General features: G+C 46.9%; 1 protein-coding gene across 8 annotated transcripts in view; it reads right to left on the minus strand.

The window, feature by feature from the left end:
* The window catches only part of HTR2C (5-hydroxytryptamine receptor 2C), a 215,952-nt gene that overhangs the window by 72,047 nt on the left and 126,312 nt on the right, over window positions 1-17,593 (minus strand). The window contains exon 1 of one of the 8 annotated variants that reach the window (XM_061353283.1): window positions 2,828-3,112. The exons of the other annotated variants lie outside the window; for them this stretch is intronic. The gene's annotated coding sequence lies outside the window, so the exon portion shown is untranslated. Of the gene's footprint in view, window positions 1-2,827; window positions 3,113-17,593 lie in introns of those variants that run through there. 8 annotated transcript variants of the gene reach the window in all.

The raw sequence follows: 17,593 nt of genomic DNA on the forward strand, positions 1-17,593 counted from the left end.
ACACCCCACAACAACAATTCCCCCCCACACACACTGAGAAGAGGGCAGATTTACCCTCATTTTGATGAGAAAGGGCACAATTCTGACACCGAGCTGCCTGCTCTCCAGTGGACACTGAGCAACTCAGCGCAGCACAGACCAAGAGAGCATTTTCAACCTGCCATCCACCTAACTTCAACCTGCTGCACCAGTTCAACGGGTTACATCCAGAGTCCCATTAAAAAGTCCATGGGGGCAGTTTCAGATCTGCAGATTTTCTGGAACACTCTTAGGAAAGGAAATAAAGGACAGCAGAGCCAAGAGTGAAGGACGAAGCTTTCCCACAGCCAGAAAGAGCACACAATGACATTCTCCACCATACTCAAGTTTCTCACCCAGTGGAAGTTGGCCGCGGGCTGAGATCACCCTGGGTGCAAAGCAGCAGATCCTGTGCCACCAAGGTAGGGTACAGCAAACACATTAAACCCACAGCGATTCCAAACAGCCTCAGCTTTGCCCTCTCATTTTCCTTTGCACTGCAGTCCTTGGCACAGAGAATGAGACAGATGCAAGCATCACCTTTCGTTCTGTCCCTCAGACACTTCTCCTTCGACAAAGCCTCCAATTAGCAGTCCTGTTCATTATCCAATATATCACTCATCCTAATTCTAGTGCAGCCAACCAGTTCCTCCCCAGATTAGAGGAAAGTTAATGATGCTTTCTGTTACTATCAGCTTTGCATAAGAAAGGGGGTGGATTTCTCATGTATTAGGAGGCAACATTCCCTTCCTGAAACGTCTTGGAGCAGAAGACTTCCCTTCTTCACCAGTGAGGTTCAGCTGGACTGCCAGATCAGGAGATGCTTCCTCTCCCCGATATGTATTTACCTTATGGCCAACAGAGAAGTGGCCCAAGTGCCTTTACCTCTATCCTCTTCTGTAACAGAGCTAAAAATTGTCCCTTGACAACATGGAACCAAATCCACCTGTGAGACAGCGATTTTCTTTGGTGCATGTTGGGGTTGTTGCTCCCTTCCCCTAGAGCAGGTACTCAGCCCATGAACCACACACCAGCCCCGGGATGAGCACAGGTGGAAGGAAGGGGAGCTGCTGCTCTGCAGTACAGAAAGGCGCAAGCAGCGTCAGCTCCTCACTGCACCTCCAAAGCACTGCAAGCTGAACCCAACATGGGCACCCAAGGTGCAGAAAGCATCCCAGGGAACACTGTGCAGACCAGAAGTGTCTAAAGAGAACTTTGACCTAGGAGCCACTGACTGCAGCCAAAGTACTTCCATGTAAGTAACTGTTGCTAACCCTACTGCATAGAATCATAGAATGGCCACACTTGAAGGGGCCTTAAAGCTCCTCCAGCTCCAACCCCTGCCACGGGCAGGGACCCCTTCCACTGGAGCAGCTTGCTCCAAGCCCCTGTGTCCAACCTGGCCTTGAGCACTGCCAGTAATAGTTACCACTGGCTGTGTCACCACAGTAACTTCCAACGTTGCTATATGTTAACAGCAAACCCTCATTAGCAACTCTACTTTTTCCTAACTTTTACAATTTATTTATTAAATGGTTCATTTTGACTGCAATTTGAGTCAAACTTCTGGATGAAAGCTGGAATTCCATTAACAATACAGAAACAAATTATTATAATAGGTGCACTGGCTACAAAGCCATCAAACATGATTTGCATTTAAATGGAAGTCATCATATGAAGAAAATTATCTCCATAATTAGTGACTTGAGCCAATTGTTGCTGATCATAATAAGAGCAAAGGGCTAGAAAAGACCTTACCTCACCCATACCTCTGCCTAAGAACGGACTGATGACAGATGCTCTTTTGAATGAAAAGTTTGCAATTAAACATCATTTCATGTGCTTAGCGAGAGAATTCCCTGGGTTGCAGCTTTCTTTACATGTTAATAGGAAATATTTTATGTTAAAATATTGGGTTTATTCAAATCTAAGATATTACGATGGGTTTAAAACTTAATATTAAACAATGAGCTGCGATTTTAATTCTGGGCAGGTTATTTCACGTTTTGATTTCAAACAGACAAACCAAGTTTAAGTTAAAAAGACACAAAACCCACAGCACTTCAGGCCCCTGGAGATGGAACCGATCTGCAGGATGGTATCAACAAGAACAAGCACGCTTAAACCCCAATGGCTCTGAAGCAGATGGGGCAGGAAACATAGTCCAGCACCCCCACACAACCAATTCACAGGAGCAAATAGGGGACAGCACCCGGGCTGACCAGGAAGTTGGGCACCTCTCAGATCATCACTACACTCAAACCCACTCCTTCAGTCCCTGTTTCTCACTGGATCCCACTGACCTGCTTGCCCAAGTGGGAAAGCTCTCTGCATGCCACTTGCCCTGGCCGTTCTGCACATCAGCAGTGCTCAGCATCACCAGTGTGACCCGCGCTGGTCTCAGGGGGGGTCCATGATGTTCAGAAGCCTCATCCCCCTCCCCAGGGATGTCATCCCTCCCGCTGGCACTGAAGGCCACAGGCCAGCACATACAGGGAAGCCCAGTGGGGAGCTCCTCAATCCCCATGCAGCAGAGCACCACCCTGCTCTCAAACCTGCCCGGAGCTCACCCAAATGCCAGCTAAACCCAGTTCCTGTGACAAAGCTGGGCTGTGAGCTCAGCTCCGGGCTGCCATGGCCATGGTGCAGGCAGCTGCAGAACTGCAAGGTCTGAGTCTTAAGTTTTGAGCTTTAGTTCAAACAGGAATTGCCCTGTTTGAAGCCCATAAAGATCCCTTTTGGCTTTAGACTCTCTTAAAGTAAGCACAAATCGCTAGTGTTTTGTCCTGGCACCAGGCTTTATACTTACTTTGTGTTACCATGAATGAGTGCCAACAGGGAAGAGAGAGAAACTCAGGTCCATTAGCCATCCTTTATTTTTTCATGATCTTCCCAGAAGTCATTGCCCACACTGTTCTGAAGCATCTCTGCAATCCTCATCCAAGTCATTGAAAGCACTTGCTGCAGCCCTGGGGTATCTACAGCTTCTAATCCTGGGTGACAGCAGTAACAGGCAGCAGAAAGAGAGCAGAACCTCCCAACAGTATCACTGGCAAGAACACATTCTGTGTTAGCTTGTCTTTTCTTCACAGAATGCCACGCACTGTCCATCCTGCAGACATCTATAAGGTACTCATTCAGAACGTAAGCAAAATGAAGGAAGTGGCACGTCTATCAGCAGGAAACAGTTGGGTAGAACCCAAGATAAGTGCTTAGGAATGCTCAAGTGTTCTTACCCCAGCGGTTCAGAGCCACAAGGCTAATTCTGTCACCATCTAAAAGCTAGCCATTCCTATTAACACCGGTGTGCTTATTTCTGTCCCCTCAGGTGGGACTCACCAAAATGATCAGCCAAGAGCTCACAGAGGGGAGAAGAAACACACACCAGGGCCCCTGCTGAGCCACTGCCTTCACAGAATGCTTATTCACCATTGACAGACTATGAGGCTATGTTCTGCACTGGCAGCTTTAAGACCTGGTCTACCTAAGACAGGAGAAGAGAGGCTTCATTTCATCGTTAGTCTTTCAAGGTAGTCTCAAGAGAGTTCTTTAAGCACACTAAGCCATAACAACTGACAATATCTGAGCCACCTGGTTTTAGATGTTAAGGGGTTCTCTGGGGATTTTCCCATTTACCAGTTGATTTGGGGTTGTGTTTTTTTTCAGATTAGAACATTATTTTTATAATCACAGTTGTGAAATCTCTTCCAAGGGTTTTCCCCTTTAGTGCAGGATTCCAACTCGGTTTTAATGGAAAATTATAGAGCCTTAAACTTGAGTTTTCTGTGGGAAATACTGTCACTGCGAGGTCAGTGCCAATGAACAGTAGTTCAAACTCATGGAAATACATTTCTTGCACGACAGCCTCATGACCTGACCTGACCTGTGCCCCAGGAGCTGAGCAGCTGCCACTTCCAGCTAATCACCAATTTGGGAATTGAAACCTCTCCGAGACACAGGATGGCCAGGACTTAGAGTGAGACCACAATGGGCATCTCCTTCCCTGAAACGAGCCATTACCTTCCATATGATTTGCTCATACAGAACCCCGGCCTGGTTTGTGTTGAAGGGACCTTAAAGCTCCTCCAGCTCCAACCCCTGTCACAGGCAGGGACCCCTTCCACTGGAGCAGCTTGCTCCAAGCCCCTGTGTCCAACCTGGCCTTGAGCACTGCCAGGGATGGGGCAGCCACAGCTTCTCTGGGCACCCTGTGCCAGCGCCTCAGCACCCTCACAGGGAAGAGCTTCTGCCTAAGAGCTCACCTCAGTCTCCTTGGTTTAAGTTTGACCCCATGAACACTCATCCTATCACTGTAAGTCCCTGATGAAAAGTCCCTCTCTGGCATCGTTATAAAACTCTGCTCTCTATGCTTTAAGATTCCCGAAATCTTAAAAATGAAAACTGAATTGCACATAATCCTAATAAATGCAATAAAAAAGCAGCATCAGAGAACTCATTCACCTTTCCCAATCAGTTTCTGAGGAATAACTTTGCAGGCACATAGTATCAGCTCCACACCACAGGCTACACAAACGTCATGTTTGAACAGCCACCAGCCAGCCCTTTGGAAAGCCATCATCCCAGTCCCCACATTTGCCTTCAGTTCAAACCACAATGTTTATTTAAAGGTTTTGCAGCGTTTCAGAAGGCTGCACAATGTCATCCAGATAAACCACACTGCAGAGGAAACAGAGCCATGGAAAGGGCAGGCACTGGGGAAAAGGATGTGCTCCACAAGACGCCTACCAGGGCATAACTAATGCTGCATGCAGATTCACTGGTGCAAAAAAGGAACTAAAAGCAGTGTAATGAGCCATAGGATCTAAGGGCTGAAGGCTACATCTGTGTTTCCTTTGTTGCAAATCATGGAATCATAGAATGGTTTGGTTTGGATGGGCTTTCAAAGCTGATCCAGTTCCAACTGCTGCCACGGGCAGGGACACCTTCCACTAGAGCAGCTTGCTCCAAGCCCCTGTGTCCAACCTGGCACATCAACCAACCAAGTGGCTGTTTCAATTCAGTGTTCATAATCCTGGGAGCACGGTGGAGGTTATTCCCCATGGCCAACAACCAACAACTGAACATAACATGACCTGAAAATGAATCAAATTTACACTAGTTAAAAGAACCATTAAACATCCCTCAATGTGGAAGTGCTGAGTCAGGGGTTTTGTAGCGTGTGCCAAGGCTGCGTTACTCACCCAGCAGATGAACCCTTTAAAAAACACCTTTCTCTTCTGAACTCTTCTGAAAATGTTATTCCGATTCACTTGATGAAATTCCCAACACGGTCAATGGAGAATCACACATCCCTTGCTGCACTGTGCTATGGTGAAGCTGGTCCTACCTAATGCATGGTCAGAAGCCCTAATGCACATCAATTATTATACAAGGAGGTGAATTAAACATGAAGATTATTTTCCTAACACATTTTAAATATGTATTTACTTGTGCCTGATGAAAATGCATTGGCTTTGCTTGGGAGCTGAAAGGGGCAGGCTGCCTGCTGTTACAATGCATTTTCTAATTGGACTTTAATGAACCTTGCCAAACTGCTTGATGCAGCTTTCTCACTTTCAAAGACCACTCAGCCCCTGTCTAAAGAATGAGCCTGCATTAGGGTTTAAAAGGTCTCCCTTTCAGCGGCGGGGCTGTGCACGCAGAGTCTGAACTTCAACCAGAGGTAAACCATGTTTCTTGCTGAAATCAAGCAGAATCAGCACACTGGCCAAACGAAATGACTTCATTTTACACCATGTACATCATTCATTCGCGTTATTTCATTTGTGAGGGAAAACACTCAGGAAAAGAAACAGACCAAACAAGCAAACAGAACCCTGCCAATTGCTGGCAGATCAGCAGCAATGGCAAATTCTACATCCCACAAGTATTTTCCCCTAAATCTTCCCCTTGAAAAAAAGCGACTGCTTTGGCTTTCCCAAAAGAGATCCCAGTTTGAGCAGCCTGCTGTGAGCGAGGTTACAGGCAGTGCCTCCAAACTGGCAGCAAGTTTATGCAGCTCACACTGCCAGGAACGCTGCAACCACATCTCTTGATTGATTTATTTTTCACACAAAGATGAAGGGGTTTAACAGCAGAGGAGGATTTTGTGCGATTCAAGTAGAAAATGGTTACAGACTGCACCGAGTGTCTCCAGACACCCATGTCAGGCACAGAGGACACTGGGTGTGCTCCTCTCTCATCTCTGCTGCTCTTCAGTATCTCCTGCTGGTTGCAATGGGTCCCCGAGCACCTCAGTGTGGTTGCCACAACAGCCCCAGATGCTCTTAACAATACGGCAGATGTGGCTTCCAAGTCTCAGCCCTTTTGGAAACATTTTCTTCCTCTTAATGTCAACCTTTTCCTCTTACATATGTCTCCCCCTTTGCCTCAAGGAGGCTTTTATAGCCACTGCATCTCGTATTATGGATCTGAAATGCCAAATCAGGCTACAACATTGCAATGAATTATTCCCCTCAGTCCCATATTTGAGATTCAGGAACTCGGCTTGCTAGCATCATCAGTACCTCCAGAATTAGAGAGTGTAGTTGATGAGCAACCCTCAGCTCAATTTCATTACCTTCCACCAAACTCGAAATAGGGAAAACCACTGCTTCAATGCAGAAAACAGTGTTCATCAACTGACAGGAGCTCTCCTAATCTGAGGTTGGGCAACCACTTGCTCTCATGCTTCTGTGGGATCAAAGGCTTCTTTCATTATAAAAATCTTTTCAATTATGCCATATTCCTATCCTTTTAACAAAAGGGCCCCAAAGTAATAAAAAATCCTCATTTAATTACATCCCTAGCCCTAAAAGCCCTTGCTGCTTTGTAGAACTAAACATTTCCTGATGTTAAACAGGAACATCATTCCAAAGGAAAAATAATCACAAGGATGAAACTTTAGTCATGAAGAAGACTAGAACTTAATTTAGTGTTTTAAAGACTTCATTAACAAAGTTCTCTGTGGGTATCTGCAAATGTTAAATTCAGATTGAGACCTTAAACGGTTTGTCAGACAGATGAGCACATCAAAGTGCTTCAAAAAGGAAGAGCCCAACATTTAAAAAGCTGTTAGAGAGCAGAAGCACAAAGAAATAAAGGCTAACAAAGGAACTGCAATGCCTGAAGAAACATTTAGAACAGGTTTTCCTTTGCCTTATCCTCTGACCTTAAGAGGACTAAAACCAAGGCTGAGTTCACGAGGCTGAATTCACTTCATGGCTTTCAATGTTTTAGTATACAGAGGTGCTCATTTCTATAAAAACCTGTTCTTCCTTTTTTTAATCTCCTCTTGATGCTATGAACGATCTCTGTTGGATCAAAATCACTTGTTGCACTGGGAAATAGGGCAGAAAATACTGCACCCGTTCCCTTAAACCTGCTAGGAAGATGCTGAAGCCCTGGCGCAATCCCTGGGCCAACTCCTTCTGCAGCCCTGCACCTCCACAACTGCAATACACACACAGGGAGCTGCTCCCAAGCGTCCTCTATAGCAACCCACAGCCTATAACCTATAATGACCTATGTATATCTACACATGTATACCCCAACTGCCATAGGTAGGCATAGAGATCAATCAGAAAAGCCTTCAGATGTGATGTTGGCAATGGATGAGACTAAGGAGGCACCCATGCCATATCCCAGGAGATCATCCTCCTCTGCTAATAGCAGGACAGTCCAAGTTCTCCTGTCTTCACAAGCTAAATCAGACCCTCAAACGGTAAGGCAGAGAGAAAAAGCAGGTTTGCTTCAAGCAATTCAATGTAATTTCATGTAGACAAATCTCTGAATATCCAGAACAAATGCATCAAACCTCATCTGCAACCTAAGGCTCAAAAACTAACAGGACACCCTCGTGGTGCAACAGCTTCATGTTTGAGACAGGAGCTGTGACAAACAAGGACCCGCTTCAGCATGCAGCACAATACAACTCTGTCTGTGCCCCTCTCCTCACCAGAGGAGTCCAACAAAACATGTTTATTAACTGCTGACAGTAAAGAATACATTTGAAGAAGGAAGCCAAGTTAGCAACAGCCCCCAAACCTGAGAGAGCAGAGCCTGCCTCAGCTGTGGAGTCATCATTCTACCTCCCCTCAAAACAAACTGGGTGTGAGCTGCTGAACAGTTCCCTTACGCTTTGAAAATGATGGTTTTTGTACCCATCATGATTCATAATGAATTCCCATTTGTATTCTGTGTAACACATGCCAAGACTGTGTTCTAAGGCTCTCAGAGCAGCAGGCTTTGAACCACACATGGAGAGCACTCTGTCTGCTGTGAGCAAGGGGATTAATCCCTTTGACTTGCCAAAATCTGGTCTCAATCCTGTCTTGGGGTATTCACTATTGTGTTAACCACACACAACCTGGATTTCAAATGTAGCTGCTGAGAGAATACTGGAGGATGATGTTTTAGTTTCTTTTTTCATTGAGTGCAATGCTGTTCAGAATGTGATGGCTTTGGATGCATGCTTATTTCAAAACCCTGCTCTTAAGATAAAAGCTAAGTCAACAAAATAATGCATTTCATTTAGCAGAGCCCATTTGGGAACACTGCTAGAGATCCATATAAAAGCATTCATTTCCAGACTGCAATAGTGGGTGAATTGCTCTTGGGAAAATTGCCATGGTCAGACCAAGAGCTTCTTTCAGCAAAGGGGGGCTGTGAACCCCAGGTGCCAGGGAGGAAAACTCCTGGAGCTGAGGGAGTCTGAGGTTTGCAGGCTCAGTGCCACAACTCCAGCTCCCTCATGGGGTTGGATTTAGTGCCCCAGGAAGGAAAGCCCTTGTACCCCCGGAGGCAAGTTTTCACAGCCTAAATCCAGTTCTTCAGGCACTGGAGCCTCAGCACAGGGGAGCAGAGAAGGTGGTGGCCACTTAAGTCCATTAAATGTAGGGAAAGAAATATCATGTAAGATGAGAGGCTGAGAGAGCTGGGCTGGGGCAGCCTGGAGAAGAGAAGGCTCCTGAAGGGGAGACCTTAGAGCAGCTCCAGTGCCTAAAGGGGCTGCAGGAAACCTGGAGAGGGGCTTGGGACAAGGGATGTAGGGACAGGGCAAGGGGAATGGCTTGAACCTGCCCGAGGGGAGACTGAGCTGAGCTCTTAGGCAGAAGCTCTTCCCTGTGAGGGTGCTGAGGCGCTGGCACAGGGTGCCCAGAGAAGCTGTGGCTGCCCCATCCCTGGCAGTGCTCAAGGCCAGGTTGGACACAGGGGCTTGGAGCAAGCTGCTCCAGTGCCCATAGCAGGGGTTGGAACTGGAGGAGCTTTCAGGTCCCTTCAACCCAAACTATACTGCGATTCTAGTAAGATGATTCCTTTGCCACTGATGGGAATTCATCATCATAGATTCAGGCTTGGCAGCTGCAGAGCCACTGCTATCTCCCACTGCAAGGGTTTCATAAAGGGGCATGTTGATAGATAAGATACCCCTAAACTCATCTCCCCTCCAGTGGAGCTCAGACAGGCTCCGATTACCATGAAACCCATGTTTTTACTGTAATGCTTGGTAAAGCAAACAATCACTATCAGAGCAAAAATACAACCACAGGGCCGAGTTTGCACCACTTGGAAGTGACATGATAGCTTATGCCTGCAGGCTCATTGCCACCCGGCTTCCAGAATAAACCAGAACTTTTCAAAACCAGAAAGACGAATAATCAAGGAAATTCTATAATGTTATTTACTGAGGAAAGAGCACTCTAAAACCATCTCTGCTGCTGCTGCAGACCAACTTTAGCCATGTAACTTACTAGCCACTGATGAATGCCAATCATGTTTTTCTTTCCCAGGCAAGGCAAACCCCTTAGTTGTGTCAGTAACGTGCTTAATGCTAGGGATGAAAAGAAGAATGGGATTCAATATACAGTATTGCTTCTAAACTTTCATGAAAGGAAATACACCAATTACAAATCTGGGTGCTTGCTTCTCCCCAGAAGACAGCTACTCGGGCAGCTCCCATTTTAAAGCATTTGGATTAAAGATGTAAAGTTCTGCTGGGGCTTGTTTCTATCCTTGGGCTGTTTTGCAAACGAGCGACTGAACAAGCCCTGCAAACAGGAGAACAGGGCTCGTGCTGGATGCGTGCAGCTATCGCCTGGTACTTCTGCCTGGCCTCCTTGTTCTGGTCGGCTGGGTCAAGCTCCAGCTGCCATCAGATGTGCAAGAGTCACCAAGTGCTTTGGGACCAAAGAGCCCCAAAGGGTGTTAGCAGCATTAGCAGCTACTGCAGAGAAGCTGGGTGACAGCACCCACATATTTACAGTTTAATGAAGACCGGAGCCTGCAGGCAATCTGCAGAGCATGTCGAGTCCCACTGCTGGGGATGGGTCACATACAGATGAGGTAAGCGAGAAAGCAAATAGCTGCAAAATGTATGTGAGGGCTCCATACACCCACATGTGAAATTTCACCCTGCATAAGAAGGAGTTTGTAATCTCCCATAATGCCCAAGGAAGTCAAAACGCACAGAAATGTGATTTATTTTCAACCACAACAACTACAGGAGCTCTCAGAGAAGGGAGAACTTTCAGTTTAAGCAAATCTGCTCAAGCAGTTCTGTGCAGGACCTGTGTGCACAGAGAAAACTTACATTGCTTCCAGAGTCACTTTGCATGGCACCATATACACCCGAACAGTTCAGATGACTTAACACAACCTGCTTTGCAGTGCTCTGGGTTAGCTTTTGTCTCTGGATTAATCTGCCAGGCTGGCACATGAACATCACCCTTGATCTCAGAATTTGCTCCGTTCCTACCTCCTCACTACTACTGCCCTCCTCCTACTGTTTCTTTCACCAGCACATTGTCACTCTCACAACTACACACCAGTTCCTTCTGAAGTGACTGAAGGAGGAGGCAAACACCCATCTGCAATCAGAGCCCCAATCACTGAAGCCTGGGCAAGCCTCGTCTGTGCCACCCTAGCAACCTCCTTACAGCCCCATCAGATCCCGAGATCTTCTCTCCGTACTTGGAGAGATGCTGCCCATCCATTCCTTCTATCTGCTTGGTCATACTCTTTAAAACGAAGGGCTGTGCTACACTGCACCCAGGGAGGCTGTTACAAGTGATTTAGTATTGACATTTTCTCAGGCCCAGTATTTAGGAACCAGTCCTTACACATCCCTCCCCAGTGCATCACCCACCGAATTCACATGGCCTGGTACCACCATTACTTCTACCTACACAGTTGTCAAATTTCCACTGAGATAACTAACACAAGGGAATGCCAAAATTCCTTGCTACACCTACTTCAGTGATGAGTTGCACTACAGCAGGTTGGGGAGGCAAGAGCATTTCCATGTGAATGGTGCTGCTCCCAGAGCAGCCTTCCAGCACTTCTCTGCTGCCATGGCAAGGACAGGCCCTCTTGCAGTTGCATGGGCTGAAGGCTGAAACCTTTTTTAACAACCAATGCTGCTGCCTCATAGAACATAAACTGGTTTGGGTTGAAGGGACCTCAAAGCTCCTCCAGCTCCAACCCCTGCCACGGGCAGGGACCCCTTCCACTGGAGCAGCTTGCTCCAAGCCCCTGTGTCCAACCTGGCCTTGAGCACTGCCAGGGATGGGGCAGCCACAGCTCCTCTGGGCACCCTGTGCCAGGACAATACATAATAAATCCAAACACCTAATAGCAAATCCCAGACAAAGAAAGCACAGCACCAGCCTCAGAGGTGCCGATCACCCAAATCACAGCTGCCAGCCTTGTGCCTTCATCACCAGAACTTGCTCAGTCTGACACAGGGACAAACTGCAGTGGGGATACAGCCTCATCTAAACGAAGATGCCATACAACACAACACGCAAATACAGTACTGACAGATCATGAAATGACCATGATGCACCTAACTAAAGTGCCTTGCAGGAGGCCAACTGTCAGAGGCTCACCACCCCCCACCAACTGGAGTGCCAGCTTGCAGGGTAATTGTGGACCATCAGATTTACAAGACCCTGTGGTGCTGTGGGGTGTCACAGGAGAGATTACACCTTTGATGGTCAGATCCACAGTATTTCTGAACAGCAAAAGGTCACAGAAACGTTCTAAACACTTGTCAGGATGCACACACAGTTATAATAAGCATAACTCTTCAGACTAAATGCAGCACGGGTTTCAAAGGGACCGCTTCCAAGCCTCTCGAATTTCTCACAGATCACACAATGATGCCTCTTCAGAAGGATCAGAATTTCCTTTCCTGGAGAAGGAATTCTTGTCACGTACGTGTATGTTTCTAAACACACATCAGGCTAACACAGGGGAGGAGGTAACAAAGCCATTTGTTCTGATGATTAGAAAAAGAGGGTCGAAGAAGCCCCAGGTTTCCTTGCATTCCACTGCTTGCGCATGGTCTTTTTGGTACCCAAGTGTTTGATCTAACACCCTCCCCTCCCTCACAGTAACACTGTTCTTGGGCACCAACCTCACCACCGAAGATGAAAAATCTCAAATGAAGAATCAAACTCCTTTACAGGGGCCTGGTCCAGCTCACCAGCTCACTTCACAAGGTGCACAGGCTAACTCTGCTAGTCCTGAGGCACTAAAATGACACTGACTTAGGCAGCTTCCCAGTTAAGCTGCTTCTTCAAAACCAAACCCTACCTGTGTTACTTTGATGTCTGTGTGGAATCACATGCTGTAACTTCCATAATCGGGCAAAGTAAGGAAAGATTCTTTATCTATACAATATAAACGTGAAAACATGAAGGATGAAACTCTCAGGCCTTGGACATAATCCAAAATTCAACTGGATTGGGCCTTGAGAGAGGTCACAGAATCACAGAATCCCAAGGGTTGGAAGGTAATCTCAATCTTGTCCTGCTTGCAGCAAGGGGTTGGACCAGAGACATCCAGAGACCCTGTCCAACACAAGCTACTTTATGACCCCAAGTGCTTGGATTTTGCTGATTCTGGGTTTAAACCCAATTATGCCATAAAGCCACTCGGTACTGAGCTCACCACAAAACCAGAGCTTTCCTACTTGTCACCCACCACCAGCATTCACTGCCTTCCTCTCCTCACTGCAATGCCAGCTCTTGTGCCAGCCCATGCAGTCTGACCGGACTATTTGCCTCCTACCCTGGAGCTGGAGAGTTACAACATCCCAGTATCCCAAGCCTATGAATCACCAGACCTTTGAGTGAGGAGCAGCCCAGCAGCTGCCATTTCCCACCAGCTCCATAACCAGTCAAGAAACCCACACCACTTCAAACTTTTCTTTTTCCCCAAAGTTGTAAAGAGAGAAAATGAGAAAGCACTGACAGAGAACACACACAAAACAGCCCTCCTCCAGTGCTAAAGCAGCGAGCTCACAGCCCTGCTCTCCGTGGTGAAGTGAGAACTGCTGCTACTGAGGCAAAGCAGGGTTTCTTTGAGAAGGTGCCAACGCTCTGAGCTCAAGCGTGGAGCATCTCTTGCCGGCTGAGCAGGGCTGCCTCCTCCTCCTCCCCGGTTGCTGGTACCGCAGTGCCTGCCCCGGTACCGCGCACAGCCTGCCTGCACCTCGCTTTCCATACCTCCTGCTAATTAGCACTGTCTCGTCTTCAAATGGCTTGTTCCTGGTGCAGCCTCCAAAGCCAACAAACAAAACTTGTGCATTGGGCACAAAGCATTGAACGTAACCACCGCCTCATCAGATTCCTCACCAACACTCTCCTACCAGTGTGACATGAGCTGGTGAAACCACCAAGCGCAGACCCTGTGTGACAGCATGGCCCTTTCCTAGGCTTGGCCACACAGACTGCTCCTGGGAGCCCTTCACACATTCACTGGAGCCACCAGGGGCTGGCTAACAGCAGCTGTGCGATCACAGGGTTTTGCCTTGCAATAGAGAGGAGTTAAAATTGCATTTAGAAACCAGCAGCATTTACCAGAGGCTAAGGCTCACACACCATTACTGCAGCTCAGCTGATGCGTGGTGAATTGTAAAACCAAGCTTGAACCCCGAATCTTACCCATTTACATTGCAGTGATGACACCCATCTGTCCCAAATTCCCTGGAATCAATGCAGACTTTCTCTGCATTCAGTGCCTTATGTTTCCTGCTATAGCTACATTATTTACTTTGATTAATGATCACTTTGTGCACTATTAGCTGAGCAAGCAAAGTACGACTCAAGCATCTGAAATAAGATGAGGGAGATATTAAAGCCTATAGCACAATCAAATGGCTTTGCAGCTCCCTACCCTCTCCTTTCCTGCTCCTTTTTTACCAGCTCTGAACTACCAGCTATATTTCCTAAGAACCTTCCAAAGATTCCATCTTATATCGAAACAAACAAGAGCATCTGGAGCTCCGCAGGGTTGGTACGAACAGCCTGCCCTAGCTTTTGGATTCCCCCCAGACCACAAAGCTAGCAGCACTGGGAAAGTCAGCCAAAACGCACGTGCAGTTGTACTGAGCAGTGTCCCACAGGTAAATCAGCACCGACTGCTTGGAGAGCTGAGGAAAATGAGGGCTTAAATGTTCCCAGAGTAGTAGGAAATTCTGCCATTACCTCTGCATATATCATGTAAGTCAGACGTAGGGGCTTGGGGAAATGACTGATGGAACCTTCATGGCCAGAGCCCTGTGGTACCGGTGATAACATGGATGAGAGTCCTAAACAGCTGAACTAAAGTCTCGGAGAGCTTCTCTTCCCCTCTCAGCTTATTTCAATTCAATATGCAATGATTACTCCCTTCCTTTTGCCCTAAAGTAAAAGGTAGCAGAAAGCATGTTTCTGTAGAGGAGGTTGTTAATAAAAACATAAAGCTTTTAACAATTTTTCTCCCCCAAACCCACCGGATCACATGAATGCAATGGGTATCTATGAAATATTACAGAGACATCAGCAAACGGGTCTTTTAGTAGGGAAAAAAGTAATAATGGAAGGAGAACTTAGAACCAGAATTAGACTAGCAGTTGTCCTTGGCTACTGTCTGAGCCATCTCCTTCCCTACACCAGTGAGAAGACCTTGCCCAATGAAGCTTTCTCATGGCTTGGAGCTTTAGGCAAATGCCCCAACTATTTCTCCCTGAACCGTGTACAGAGGTAAGAGCTTGACTGTCCTTTTGCTACCCAGGGAGGAGAGGTGTAGAGTGGAGTTCAAGGTTCTTCAACCTCTCCCAAGGCAATCTGCCAACACCACGCTGCAGATCCCAGCAGCTTGCCGGCCCCTGTTATCGGCAGCAGATCAAGTGCCAAGGAAAACAAATCAAAACCCCAGAATCAAACAACCCAACCAAGCAGCCAAACTATCTGCAGAGGCTTTAGCAGGTGTCTGTCCCAGGTTCAGCTCTAACAGTTCATTTCCTTCCTGGTAGCTGTGCAGTGCTGGGGTTGGGCTTTGCTCTGACAATGATGCTCTTAACACACCCATGGCTCAGCTCTCGCTCAGTAGCACTTATCCTGGTAAGGACTCCTCAGTTTCATGCTCTGCCAGTGAGGAGGGGCACAGGAGGCCAGGAGGGAGCAGAAACAGGACAGCGGACCCACACTGTCCAAACCTGCGCCCTGGATTTGCAGAAGAGGCCTGGCAGACATTTACACAATGGGCTGAAAATACAGTTTGGGCAAAAATAACCCTACAAAAAAGCTGTCAGAATACACAGGAGTCTTTCATTTTTTAGAAACCCAGCATTTTATGAAGGTGAAAAACTCTCAAAGTTCTATTTTAAGCTCCAAGGAATCCAAGCCCTGGAACACTTGACAACTATCCTTTGATTCACTGGGGAAGTTTCCATCTTTTCTCCCCGCTGTAATTCGCAAAAAAGAAAGCATTTAGAAACTTTTTTCCCAAATAGCACTCACTCGGTTCTTGAGATCAGAGGTCTGCCTATGGAAGTGCTAAGCAAACTGCAGAACTACTTTGGTATAATCTTCAGGGCAATCATGTGGCTACTTTCAATAAACTTCATGCATTGAACTGGAGCTCTCAATCATATTTCGGCATAGCAGTATATTCCTTGAACACATTATCCACTTCTTATACATTAAACTTGTAGCTTAAATCAGTACATAAAAGAAAAAAACCCACCCTAAACTAACACAGGATTTCACAGAACCCCAGCCTGGATTGGGTTGAAGGGACCTCAAAGCTCCTCCAACTCCAACCCCTGCCACAGGCAGGGATCCCTTCCATTGGAGCAGCTTGCTCCAAGCCCCTGTGTCCAACCTGGCCTTGAGCACTGCCAGGGATGGGCCATGCCTGACACAGGTGACATTCGCACCCAAAGGATATAGGGGGAAGGCTGCTTTGTCTGAGAATTGCTGTGCTATGGCAGAACTCACACCACAGAGGGCTCGAACTCTGATGCTCCTACTTGGCACAGAAGCTGCATTACTGCCCACTGCCTCCTTTCCTCACCAAGCACTGTTATGAAATCTCCTGTAGCCTTTTCTCCACCTCTTTTACCTCACATCCATTCATGGTCTGTGTACAGCTCTCAAAGCTCCATGAACATGTGCTAAAAACAGTAACTTGAAACACACTGAGGGCTTTTTAAAAATAGTCTGTTCAAAGCTAAACCCCAGAAACCCAAAGGTTCGTAGGTTTACGCCGTAATTAGCAATGATTATTCTGTTCCTGAAGTCAGCTTTTTTTGTGCCTCCAAAAGAGGCAGGAGCAGTGCAGAAAGGTGGCAGATGCAGCATCGCTTTTTAACTTCTTTGCACAGGACTGTGTTTGCAGTGCATTTGGGTGGAAATGAGCAGCACTCAAACTCTTAGCAATGCAGTCCTGGCATGATTCTGTTACCAATGAGACGCAATAGCAATGCAGTCATTACCAGTCAGCACAACCCAGCACCACCTTCCCAACAAGAATCAAATACCTACACCGAATTTCATATCCACAAAATAGGAATATTTGAAGTTCAGCTGTTTTTGCATAAATGTTCCTGTTACAAAAATACTCACGTATCCCAGGCAGCAAATTCTAAAATAGTTTTTCCTTTAATATTCTGACCTGAATTGCAGTACTTTGGGTATGAAAACACCTCTAATGCTTCTTATATCCCTATTTCCAACATACAGACCAAGAGCCGATGCCTGCTGAGTAGCAAGAGAGTAATAAGTTTTCAAAACAGATAATACAATGATAATCACCCTGCTTGTCCCTTGTTTAGTCCAGTAAGAGGTAGTGGGAAAGGCCACTGTTCACACTGGACAGTTGAGTTTTGCTCAGCTTCTGGGGGCTCCTGCTGAGAGCTCTGGCTGGGCTCAGCCACTGCCTCTGGATGGGGAAACAGGGGCATCCCCTGCCCATGGCTCCTGGGCAGCCAAGGAAATCCAGCTGTGAACTAGACCAGGACATTAGGTTTACAGGGAGATTCATACAGCCAACTGCAGAGGCCTTTAAAATGGCTGAGGGAAGGGGCAGGTGGACAAGAGACATCCCTGGCACCCTGTGCTGTCAGATGATCTGTGCTCAACACGTCCCCTTTGCCGCTGGCAGCCTCAGAAAAACAAAACCAAACAAAAAATCCACAAACACACAAAAAAAACCCAAACCCAACAAAACCCCCATAGAAAACAAAACTCCCCCCTCTTCCCAAGCAGTAACTGACCAGAACTCCAGGCCCTCCTCACTTTCTGTT

This window comes from Neopsephotus bourkii, unplaced genomic scaffold (assembly GCF_033783945.1).
Source record: "Neopsephotus bourkii isolate Nb327-2 ecotype Australia unplaced genomic scaffold, CSIRO-AGI_Nbou_v1 NB_668, whole genome shotgun sequence".
Taxonomy (NCBI): domain Eukaryota; kingdom Metazoa; phylum Chordata; class Aves; order Psittaciformes; family Psittacidae; genus Neopsephotus; species Neopsephotus bourkii.